This window comes from Arachis ipaensis, chromosome B5 (assembly GCF_059453495.1).
Source record: "Arachis ipaensis isolate K30076 ecotype BB chromosome B5, ASM5945349v1, whole genome shotgun sequence".
Lineage (NCBI taxonomy): Eukaryota > Viridiplantae > Streptophyta > Magnoliopsida > Fabales > Fabaceae > Arachis > Arachis ipaensis.
Genome location: NC_142440.1, coordinates 156,490,914 through 156,501,124, shown reverse-complemented (window position 1 = coordinate 156,501,124; position 10,211 = coordinate 156,490,914). Strand labels below are relative to the sequence as shown.

Genomic DNA, 10,211 nt, shown 5'->3' with positions numbered 1-10,211 from the left:
TGTTATCTTTCACCCCTCTCCCCTCAAACTGGAGTATGATCGAAGAGCTACTCGCAGTTTGACCCGTAATCTCTCAGAAGCAGCAGCTGATGATGGCTTGGTGAGGATGTCTGTAATTTGTTCAATCCCTTGGATATGCACAATATGCAGGGAGTTGTCCCTCAATTTGTCTCGAATCAGCTGGACTTCAAGCTGAAAATGCTTGGTCTTGTCATGCAAGATTGGGTTGTGCATAAGCAGAACTGTGCTAAGGTTATCACAGTAAATAGTGGGAGGAGTTGGAAGGGAAACATCTAACTCTTGAAGAAGATTTTTAAGCCAGACTAACTCAGCTTCACAGGATGCCAAACTTCTGAATTCTGTCTCAGTAGAACTCCTACTAACAGTAGATTGCTTCCTACAAGACCAGGACACTAAATTAGTGCCAAAATACACACAAAATCCAGATATTGACCTTCGATCCTCAATATCAGCAGCCCAATCCGAATCTGAAAAAGCATAGAGCCTTGTATCATTGCATCTGTGAAATGTCAATCCAAACTCCTTTGTCCCTTACAAGTATCTTAATATCCTCTTTGCTGCTTTCTAATGAGGAAGAAGGGGTGCATGCATAAACTGACTTAATTTGTTGACTACAAAAGAGAGATCTGGACGGGTGATGGTTAGATATTGCAAGGAACCCACCACTGTTCGGAATAGCTTAGGATTTTCAAAAACTTCAGCTCCTGAAGACAATAGTCGCAGAGAAGAAATCATTGGTGTTGGTATTGGAGATGCCTCTCCCATGACAACTTTAGACAATAAATCTGTTATGTATTTAGTTTGTGACAGATGCAAGATACCATCTTGGTGTTTTGAACTTCAATGACCAAAAAATAACTTAATGGTCCCAAATCCTTCAATGAAAATATTTGATCAAGTTGTTGAATCATAGATGTTATTTGATTAGAGTTATTCCCAGTTATAATTATATCATCAATATAACATAAGATGTAGATTAATGAATTTGAAGTCCTTCTAATAAAGAGAGATGTGTTACAATTAGCACTTTTAAAGCCAAATAGATTCAAAGTCTTACTGAGTTTTAAAAATCATTCTTTTGGGGCTTGTTTTAAGTCATAAAGAGACTTGTTCAATTTACAAACATGAGTATCACTTTTTTGTTCAAATCCAATTGGTTGAGACATGTAAATAGTGTGTTGTAAATTACCATTCAAAAAAGCATTATTAAAATCAAATTGTCTAATGATCCAATTTCTAGATAATGCTATACTTAAAACTAATCTAATGGTAGTTGGCCTTATAATGGGACTAAAAACTTGCTCAAAATCAAAGCCCTCTTGTTGATGAAATTCTTGTGACACTAACCTAACTTTGTATTTTTGAATTGATCCATCAGGTAGCTTCTTGATTGTGTACACCCATTTGCACCCAATAATTTTGGCATTTTGAGGTATAGGGACTAAATCCCAGGTTTTAGTTCTTAAAAGAGCATCATACTCTTCAATCATAGCTCTATGCCAATGTGAAATACCAAGAACAATAGTTGGTATTTTAGGGATATAATCTAGACTATTGGTGATAGTATTAACCATAGCAGTAAAAATTTTTGGTCTAGAAGAACCAGTTTTAGACCTGATTTCTATAGGGTGTACATTTAGAGAAAGTTTAGATTGTTGTGACTCAGATAAAGAATCATTTTGTCTCTCAACAGAAGAAGGCTTTATGTAGTTATCTGATATGGGTATTATAGAATCAGTATTAGCAGTAACTATATCATCATTTCTAGTATTAAGAGTATCTTGGTGAGTTTGAGTGTTAGAATGATTTAAATTATTATTAGTAGTAACTATATCATCATTTCTAGTAGTACGAGAAGGACAATCATTAATATTAGTAGTAGTGCTAGTGTTACTTGGCATAAAAGAATCTGTACTGATAAAAGGAGTATTAAGAGTAGTGCAAAGCTTATTATGTGACACCAAAGTAGGAAAATTAGAACTTATTACCTTATCAGTATTGAGAGGAACCTGTGATGAATTCGCAGAAGAAGATTGATGAAATAATTCAAGATAGAAAAATTCAGACTCATTAAAGTATACATGTCGAGATATATAGATTCTACCAGTGGAGTCAAGACATTTATAACCCTTGTAATTTGTAGCATAACCTAAAAACAAGCATTTCTTAGATCTAGATTCAAGTTTGTTATTAGCGTAAGGTCTCAATAATGGATAGCAAGAACAGCAAAAATTTTTTAAAAAACTATAATCTGGTTTACGATTGAATAAGACTTCATGTGGTGATTTATTAGCTAAAATAACAGTAGGTAAACGATTGATTAAATAAGTGGATGTAATAACAGCTTCATCCCAATAAGTTAAGGGCATAAAGGCAGTAGATAATATAGACAAACTCATTTCAATGAGGTGTTTATGCTTCCTCTCTGCACAGCCATTCTGTTCAGGAACATAAGGACATGAAAATCTATGTAAGATGCCTTCTTGTGCTATAAAATTAGCAAAAGCAAGAGATTTATATTCACCGCCATTATCATATTGAAACTCCTTAATTTTGTAATTAGTAAGATTTTTCATTAGATTTTTGTATTGTTTAAAGGCATGTAAAACTTGTGATTGTTAACAAACAAATAAGTACAAGTGTATCTACTAAAAGCATCTATAAAAGTAACATAATATCGATAACCAAGATGAGACACAATGGGGGCAGGGCCCATACATCACTGTAAACTAATTGTAAAGGAGAAGTATAAGATGTAGTAGAACCTGAAAAAGAAAATTTATGCATTTTTGCTTCAGCACAATTATTACAAGTCTTAGAAACTAAATTAGAATTGAGAGTATTGTGAGCTATATTACATTGATTGAGAACTAATTGAACTGCTTTAGTGGCTGAATGTCCTAAACGTTTGTGCCACAAATAAAAAATAGAACAAGAAATAGTAAAGACACGAGGAGGATTAGAAACTGATGTAGTTTGAGGCACAGCCACATTCACAAACTGATAAAGACTTCCTCTTCTAAAATCTTGCAGTAGAATTTTTTGGGTGAACTGACAACGAACAACACAGTAAGTTGCATGAAATTCAAAGTAAACAAAATTATCTTGAGCAAACTTAGATACACTAATTAGGTTCTTAGTAATGTGAGGTGTGTGAATTAACTTTTGTAATGAAAACCAGCGTTTAGAATCCAAAGAATACAAAAAGGAACTACCAATATGAGAGATAGAGATACCTAAACCATTGCCAACTTGAACCTGTTCAGGACCAGAGTATTCGGAGAAAGATAGCATGTTTGATTGATATGTAGTCACATGATGTGAGACTTCTGTATCTGAATACCATGCTGGATCAAAAATAGTAGATGGTGCAGCTAGAAAAGCTTGTGGATTATGAAAAGATAAAGTTGGTGGTGGTGGAGTAGAAGTTGAGGTATTATTTTGTGAAAAGGAAGTTGGTAATGCAATGTTGTATCCAGAATTATTAGGCCTAAAGGATTGAGACTGGGAAGGGGTGGAATTTCTTGATTAAATCGATGGAAGCAGTGCCAAGCAATCTGGCCAAAACGCCCACAAATTTGGCACTGAGGTCTAAGAAAATTATAGAAAGATCTTCCTCCTTCTCTTGTGAATTTTCCACCTCTTCTCTCTCTTCTTCCTCCAGTCCCACGATTGAAGTTTGGAATGGATGAAAAGGAGGTCTGTGTGAGGTTAGCTTGCATCACTAGATTTTCTGATTTTTTATACTTGTCCAACATTTCATCATGAATTAACAACATAGTTTTAACTTCACATAGGGTAAAGATATCTGGTTTTGAATTGATGGTAGTCATAAGCATTTGATAATTTTCATTTAGACCTTCAAGAATAGCTTTAACCTGTTTTTCTGGTTTGAGAGGATTTCTCAAGGTTGCTAATGAATCTGCAATAACTTTGATCTTTGAAATATATTTTGAAGCAGTGAGGTTGTGTTTTTTGATAAGCTTGAGCTGTGCCTTTAATTATTTGATTCGAAGTTTTGTAAACTCAGCAAAATATGCCTCAATCCTATTCCACATCAGGTAGCTATAAGTACATCCAACTATTTTAGGTTTGATAGCAGAATCCATAGAGGTCAGCAACCCTGAAATTAGGTTTTGATCATCTTGAATCCATTGTTTGTATTGAGAAGATTCAATATCAGCAGATTGATTTTCTGAATTTTCAAAAAGTGCAGGGATCTTTTTTTGATAAAGGTGATTTTTCAATGCTTGTCCTCGAATGGCTGCCAAAGCTTGTTGCTCCCATGTCTTGTGGTTATTTTCCCCCAACTTATCTTGAATCGGATTAAAGGACCTTTAGTTGAAGAATTGAAGTGGAATCTGAGAAAAATTTGTATTTGCAGCACTTAAATCTTTATTAGCAGAGATAATAGAATCATCTGATGGAAAAGTCATGGATCTTCATCAAAAGACCTAAGCTCTTGATATCATAAAGAAGTTTTGGAATACTAACTAGTTTAGTAAGAAATAAAAAATGGAGAAAAGAAAAGAAAGCAAAACGAAGCAGAAAATGAATTCTTTGATTTATGAATACCTAGAGATGTATGAAATAAATACAATGCTTTCACCTTCCTAAAGGGTCAGCTACTAATATATATACTAGCACAAGAGAGAGAGAAAAAATTAATAACAAACCACTAATTAACCAAACTAACACTCTGTATTTAATAAAGATTTACAATCTTTATCTTTGTTATCCTTCACAATTACCTAATTGAAAATTTAGTAAAATTATAAAAATTAATAGAATAATTAAATCTTTATTATAGCAATAAACGGTTGTGAAATTTGGGTTTTGACTCTTAATTTTAGATTTCTTAAACTATGTAAATAACTAAAGTAATAAATAAGATAATTTGAGCTAATAGTTGTTTAATTAATTTACGAAAAAAAGAGATGTTAATAGAAAGTGTATGAGAGGTTCCATGGCTTTTAAGAATGATGTGGGAGATGGATGTTTAAATGGAGCAAGCAATAAGAGAGGTGGCAGTGGATGGGAAATGTTATCAAGTAAAATGGCGTGGCAAATTAAAGTGGAGTAGGTAATTTCCCTTTTTCTAGTTATTTGCATGCTTCTTCAAATTTAATTGGCACCAACTACTACTACTACTACTAGTGCTTTGTTTCACCTATCATACGACTCTTGAGGCCATGAAACCCCACTTGACCTTGGTGTTTCAAGGGTTACGTTGAAGAAGATCAACACGCATTAGCTGGTTTCTTTTGCTTCATTTGACTTTGTGATCCTCTAATTGCTAATATGCCGTATTATGATAATGACGGTTATAATAATATCCAATAAAGACAAAGTCTTATCTTATTAGGTGGAGTCAACTATATGAATCAAACGATATTATTGTGTTCTATTATATATTATATCTATAATAAAATTGTTAACATGTAAATTTTTTTTTTTATCATTTTATGTATGATTTGATTTTTTACTCTTTTTAAGTTTTTTTTTTTATTATTGTCATCTATTTACTTTTTATCTTATCTACTATTTTAATTGGATGTCTTATTAATATTCGTTTTCTATGTCCAAACCATTTAAAATAAAATTTTATCATTTTTTAATAAATATTATTCAATTTTTTTTATATCTTTATTTTTTATTTTGTCTATATATGTGTAGCTATTCCTCTATCTCAATATTTTTATCTGTATCACGTTTAATTTATGCTTAAATAAATTGTCTTTCTTAATTTAGGTCAATTTACACACAGTTGCACTACTTCATTATTTTATGTATGAGATGGATAGATAAGGGCATAGTGATGAAATGCCAAATCAAATCTAATTAATATTTTATGATTTCGGTATCATCATGTCGTTGAGTTTTTTTTTCTTCTTCAAAGCAATAATATCTTTCACTGTTTTGATTATGTAGTTTAAAATTCTTGTTTGGACAGATATGATAAGAAAATGTATTATTAAAATAAATATATAAGTCTTTTTTTTATTTCACACACACACATATATAATATATATTGTCCCTTATTACTCGGAAAAAAAGAAATTTTCGTTAGGACACGCTTTAAGGATACTACAAATTAGAAAGTTTATATAAAATATATAAATCAAATTTAAACATTTAAAGTTTTCTACATAATAAATGCATTGACAACAGAAAGTTTTGTTACTTTTATACTCTTAGCTAATATGTCTTTAGAATACATATCTTAGTTAAACTTTCAGAAAAGAAAACATTAAATTATTTTGAACATAGTCAAATATTAATTTAACTGGATTTTTTATTTATAATAAAATAAATATACTATATACAACGATATGCAGTTCTAGAGTTGTTTTCATTTTTGCCACTTGCATTGTGTGCTACCACATTATGCCTAAGAAAACATGAAAAAATTTAATAATCATCAGTATCTATCAGACGAGAATTTTTTTTTTGGTTTTTTTAATACAGTAATAATTTAAATTAATGAGTCTCTGTCACTGTTAAATTGATTTGTTGAGCCTTCGGTTGAAAAACATTTTTTTATATAATAAGTAGCTATCTTGCTAATGACTTTAATTTATGGCCAACAAATTTGACTTTTACTACTAACTCGGGCTCAGTCAGCATAATATTATTTTTTAAATTAAGATAATTTAAATGTTCGAAATTTAATATTATTTTTTAAAAAAGAAAAGGTTAGTAAACTAAATGAGAATGTTTTAGTCAAATGGAAGCCTCAACCCAAATATTCACTTCCTTTGAATAATGTCGATATTTAATATTCCGTTTATTATTGTTTAAGAAGTTCTATATATATATAATCGAATAAATACCCATAGTTGTCCTGATATTCACGCAAATACTCATAGTAATTCCTGAAATCCCGATTTTTCTATTGTAGTCCTCCATATAGAGCTCCGAGCACTCAAAGTGGTCCCTGGGTATATTTCTGGTGATGAGTCATCACTGGAGCGCTGATGTATGTGGACTTGGTTTGCCACGCTGGAAGGCTCCCAACGGTTAGCTGAGCTGGCGAATTTCCAAGTTGTACCCAAATTGGTCTCTCCTATTATATGTAACCCTAAATTCCCAAATTCTCAGACACTTCATCTCTTCTTCTTCTTCATTTCTTCTTCTTCTTTCATACACTTCTTCCTGTTCATACACTTCCATCTAGGACTGTAACAGGCTACATGCCCCTCTGTTACATCCTCCTTTGTTATAGCCCCAGGTGTGCAAACATTTCCTTGTCTGTCATTTCAAGGATATGCCATATTGCACGTAACTGCTTCATCACCCTAGTTGGCCCTTCCATTTGAAAATTTTCTCTCTGGATTTATGTGAAAGAAAGCAAGTTAGCCACTGAAAATAAAACGATGATAACTTTGTTGAATCTAAGCTAAAATTGATAATACCATTCTCCTTAAAAGTATCTCAAAACACCAAAATGCATCTGCATTATCCTCAAAGATAACGACAAAAGGCGACAGCAAATCACTCATACCTAAAATCTTGTGTCAGTAAAAATAATGTAAGTTTTGGTTTCCAAGGTCAGTGTAACTTAGTGAGAATAGATTCATAATCATGAAAAAATTCCCAAGAAAAAAACACAACCTTGACAATACCTGTTGCAGGATCAACCCAGGCATAAACAGCAAGAATAAAAGATAGATACCTATTCTGTGCAAGGTCCAAAGCCACTCTGATACCTTGTCTTTATTGGCAGACCATCCCTGAGCAATTGAGGTGTTTATAATTGCTGGCTGTAGTACATCTGATATTTTTAGTTGATTAATGATTCCCGATTCATAAACTGGATTGGAGGACAGAAATTCTGGTTCATCATCATCAAGTGAAACAATCTTAATTTCAGAGTCCACAGCGTGCAAGGTAGAAAGTGGTTGTTGACCATTTGATTCAATAACTAAGTCTTCATTGTTGCTTATTTGAAAACTATGCATTCTCCACCTTCAAAACTTAATTTATGTTGTGCAGAAAATTTGTCCCCATGCTTAATGCCTGACCATTCATCTTTACCACTCTTTTCAAACAGATTAGTGACAGGTAAAGGAAGAAAATCAAAACAACTGTCAATCTCATAATGTGATGCATCCGATTCTCTTTCAAAATTTGGGGAACTGCAATTCTGTTGAACAAAAGAATTATATGTTGCATTTGCTGCCTCTGTACAAGTAATGCTCCCATCACTATGTTTTCCTACTTCGATATTATTATTGTTAGAAGTCAATCTTCCCATTTTACAGGCCACATGCTCCTCTGTTACATCCTCCTCTGTTACAGCCCAAGATGGAAGTGTATGAACAGGAAGAAGAGTATGAAAGAAGAAGAGATGAAGTGTGTGAGAATTTGGGGATTTAGGGTTACATATAATATGAAGGACCAATTTGGATACAAATTGGAAATTCGCCAGCTCAGCTAACCGTTGGGAGCCCTCCAACGTGGCAAACCAAGTCCACATCAGCGCTCCGGTAATGACTCATCACCAGAAATATACCCAGGGACCACTTTGAGTGCTCGGAACTCTATCTGGAGGACTACAATAAAAAAATCGAGATCTTAGGGATTACTATAGGTATTTGCGTGAATCTCAAGGACGACTATGGATATTTACTCATATATAATCACATACAAAAGTTAAATGTATTATTGTTTGATTTTCTTTCATGGTAATTCATTATATCCTTATCGATCTTTCTCATAAAATTTGAAATTATTGAAGCTAATTAAGTGAGTTAGTCACAACTATTTAATTTTCCACCCAATCTATTATACGAATTTGCAGCTTTTAGAGCAAAGCTTTTTTCGTAGATTATAGGTAGTTTGCATTTTTCTATTTAATTTGTTTCGTAGGAGAGTGATGTTGCTCAATAGCTAGAAAGTCATCATCATATATATCAATTATTAAACATACATTATCTCTTCTAATATGAAATAATATAATGTATATATAGAATTTTATTTTAATAATACACGTTATTTATTTAAAAAATATCTATCTATAGATTCTTTATTATATTATTATATATAGTATTTATTTTCTGAATAAAGGAAACTCGTTTTCCCTTAAGCTAAGTCAGCTTCAATTATTTTAGACTCTTAAGCTTATCCATTTTAATTTCGTTGTATATAAAGCAACTCAAAAAATATTTGTTTATTTTTTTGTTTGCGTACAATTTTCTCCTATAAATTCTTACATTTATTCTTCTAGAGCTTTTTTTTTTCTTATTTAGTTGTACGTTTTACTCGAAATTCAAAGAAAGACTCATCATTAATAATTTTTTTTTATGAAAAAGTGTAGGGACCAGTACTTTTATTAAATTCTAGTCAGCATGTAACTAGCAAAAAAAAGTGAGTAATCCCACTTCATTAGATGAAATTTCACATCATTAAAAATATCATTGATAACTATTTGATGACTACAAAACACAAAAATTACTAACCCCTAACACTCATCTTCTCTTAAATAACAAACTATTTAAATTAGTTATCACTTATAAGTAAAAAAGTTCATTGTCCGATTTAGACAATGACAATAAATACAAATTAACATATTTCAAAGCGTATTATTCTTAAATTCTAAATTTTAATTTTTTAAACTCTGAATAATCCTCTAAGAAATAAGAATTGAAAAGTTAATTTTATAATAAAATTTAATTAAAAATTAATTATCTATACTATTTCTATGTAGAATCAAATAAAACTTTATATCCTAATAATTTACGGATGAAAAAAAAAGAGAGTAGAAAGCGATTGATACATAGGATTAGGAGGATGGTGGTTGTAGATGTAGGGCACCCTAGTTCATGAACATACATATCTCATGTATCATGAATTCATGAGAAAATTAAGGAAGTAGGAGTGTAGGACTTTAATTTGTGGTCCATAGGACTATTTTTAATTTTGGATACAGAACAAAACAATACGTTAAGAATAAGATATAAAGGATAATGATATAAGGTATAATATTTTTATAGTGAATTGAATATAAAATAGAACAAAATTAAATAATTAAATTTATTTTTTTATATAAAATTTAAAAAAATAAAATATTAAAAAATATAATTATAAAATTTAATAATAATTAAATATATTATATTTTTATTCAATATTTTTATATTTTTTAAAAAAATATATAAAATATAATATTTTTATTTATATTTTATTTATCA

At 31.1% G+C, this 10,211-nt stretch overlaps 1 long non-coding RNA gene across 2 annotated transcripts; it reads left to right on the top strand.

Moving 5' to 3' along the window:
* The first annotated feature begins 7,251 nt into the window (after positions 1-7,251).
* On the top strand, positions 7,252-8,880 carry LOC110262664 (uncharacterized). Of its 2 annotated transcripts, XR_002347562.2 has the most exons (4): positions 7,252-7,552; positions 7,656-7,911; positions 8,075-8,213; positions 8,286-8,880. It is a non-coding gene; the product is annotated as an uncharacterized LOC110262664 (long non-coding RNA). The 2 variants fall into 2 exon arrangements; XR_015883651.1 differs by lacking the exon at positions 7,252-7,552 and having other exon boundaries at positions 7,772-7,911; positions 8,323-8,880.
* Positions 8,881-10,211: the final 1,331 nt, after the last annotated feature.